We start from the raw sequence: 2,500 nt of genomic DNA on the forward strand, positions 1-2,500 counted from the left end.
CTCTCTCTTTCTTCTTTTTCTTTCTTTTTCTCTATTTCTCTTCTTTCTTCCTTTAACCTGCTAGGGGAGAAGGTTAGAGAGAGAGAGAGAGAGAGAGAGAGAGAGAGAGAGAGAGAGAGAGAGAGAGAGAGAGAGAGAGATGGTGATTTTAGATTAAGAAAGAACGGTAGAGAGAGAGAGAGAGAGAGAGAGAGAGAGAGAGAGAGAGAGAGAGAGAGAGAGAGAGAGAGAGAGAGAGAGAGAGAGATAAGGAAAGAAATTAAAGAAAATAAAGAAAACAATAAATAAATAGTAATTAAATAAGTTTTCTTTTCAAATTAAAGAAATCATTTTAATTTTCTCATTTTCTTTAATTTTCTTTCTTTTTTACTTTATTTTCCACCCAAATTTCGTATTTTTTTCCTTTTAATTAATCGTTTTTTTTTGTTTATTTTCTCAATTCTTCGTTTTTTTTTCATTTTGTTTATTTTTTTCTTTGTTCCTTTCTTTTATCGTCACTGTTTAATTTGTACGTGCGTTTGTTTGTTTGTTTGCATCTTTGTATCTGTCCGTTTGTCTGTCTGTCACAGCACCACAAAATTACCTTCTCCCTCTCTCTCCCTCTCCCTCTCTCTCTCTCAGTGTGTGTGTGTGTGTATGTCTGCATCTCCATCTCACCAATCACTCGCGCACTCAAACCAAACAAAGGAAAACAAAGAAAGAACAAAAAATATAATACCAATGAAAAAACTAGAAAAAACACTGAAAACTAAAAAAAAACGCGATATTTTCACAATCTTTCGTATTTTTCCGCGTCTGTCCGTCCCTCCGCGGCGCCCACGCAACACACGCAGCGGAAACACACGCACAGGAACACAAACACAAACGCACAACTAGAGCGACACAGCAACACACAGGAGTGCTCACCGCGCCTGCCACTTGGCGAGTGAAGTCCGCTCCAGCTTGTCGCCCCTTATATACTGAGGGGGCGGGGGCATCGGCGGTTACCAGTTAGGATATTATTCATTGTTTTTTCTAGTAGTTTTGGGGTGTTTAAAATTCGTTTCTTCAGGTGTGTAGTTAGGTTAGAGTGTGTAGGTGGGGTTAAGGTGTACGTGGGTGTTGCAGGTGTGGTGTAGAAGGTGTTGTCAGGGAAAAGGGTGTTGAATGTTGCCAGTTTGTTTTTTTTTCGTTTATTTTTTTTATTTTTTAAGTTTTTATTTTCATCTTATTTTATATATTTTGTGTGTAGGAGGTGGTGGTTCTCTCTCTCTCTCTCTCTCTCTCTCTCTCTCTCTCTCTCTCTCTCTCTCTCTCTCTCTCTCTCTCTCTCTCTCTCTCTCTGAAAAATTTCTTTGTCAAGAGAATGAGAGAGAGAGAGAGAGAGAGAGAGAGAGAGAGAGAGAGAGAGAGAGAGAGAGAGAGAGAGAGAGAGAGAGAGAGAGAATATACGCACATAATTATTATCATTCCTCCTCCTCCTCCTCCTCCTCCTCCTCCTCCTCCTCCTCCTCCTCCTCCTCCTCCTCCTCCTCCTCCTCTTCCTCCTCCTCCTCCTCCTCCTCCTCCTCCTCTTGCTCCTGCTCTCTTCTCACTTCCTTCTACACAATCATCGAGAGAGAGAGAGAGAGAGAGAGAGAGAGAGAGAGAGAGAGAGAGAGAGAGAAATAAATGAATAAATAAATAAATATCATAACATATTATTTTTTCTTTATTTTATCTAATTACTACAACTATTACTTAAATACTTAAAGAATTGTCTACACTTAAATGGACTTGTTTACTTAAATCCTTTACTTAACACTCGTCTGTCTCACTTAATGAAATACTTGACATTTTTTTTTTCTTACTTATAATCTACTTTACAATTATTATCATTATTATTGTTGTTGTTGTTGTTGTTGTTGTTGTTGTTGTTGTTGTTGTTGTTGTTGTTGTTCTTGTTTGTTCACCTGTCACTTACAAACGTAGGTAGAAATATTACTAGTAGCACTTACAGTTCTCTTCTCTCTCTCTCTCTCTCTCTCTCTCTCTCTCTCTCTCTCTCTCTCTCTCTCTCTCTCTCTCTCTCTCTCTCTCTCTCTCTCTCTCTCCTTGACTCACTTTCGCAACTGCTTCCAGAGAGAGAGAGAGAGAGAGAGAGAGAGAGAGAGAGAGAGAGAGAGAGAGAGAGAGAGAGAGAGAGAGAGAGAGAGAGAGAGAGAGAGAGACCAGGTGTGATGTCTTAGAGGAAAAAGAAAGAAATTTATGTCTGTTTGGAGAGAGAGAGAGAGAGAGAGAGAGAGAGAGAGAGAGAGAGAGAGAGAGAGAGAGAGAGAGAGAATCCATGTGGTATATCGTGTGTGTGTGTGTGTGTGTGTGTGTGTGTGTGTGTGTGTGTGTGTGTGTGTGTGTGTGTGTGCGCGCGCGTAAACTCATCAAAGAAAACGAGCACTTTTGGAGGTAATAGGAGAGAGAGAGAGAGAGAGAGAGAGAGAGAGAGAGAGAGAGAGAGAGAGAGAGAGAGAGAGAGAGAGAGAGA

The 2,500-nt window shown here is 40.2% G+C and overlaps 1 protein-coding gene across 3 annotated transcripts in view; it reads right to left on the bottom strand.

Annotated features, from left to right (window-relative positions):
- LOC135095650 (uncharacterized) overlaps positions 1-69 on the bottom strand; it is a 101,636-nt gene extending 101,567 nt beyond the window's left edge. For 2 of the 3 annotated variants that reach the window (XM_063996614.1, XM_063996615.1), the window contains exon 1: positions 1-69. This exon is cut by the window's left edge and continues 65 nt beyond it. The gene's annotated coding sequence lies outside the window, so the exon portion shown is untranslated. The other variant, XM_063996616.1, reaches the window with a different exon arrangement.
- Positions 70-2,500: the final 2,431 nt, after the last annotated feature.

Source organism: Scylla paramamosain, unplaced genomic scaffold, assembly GCF_035594125.1.
Source record: "Scylla paramamosain isolate STU-SP2022 unplaced genomic scaffold, ASM3559412v1 Contig1, whole genome shotgun sequence".
NCBI classification, from domain to species: domain Eukaryota; kingdom Metazoa; phylum Arthropoda; class Malacostraca; order Decapoda; family Portunidae; genus Scylla; species Scylla paramamosain.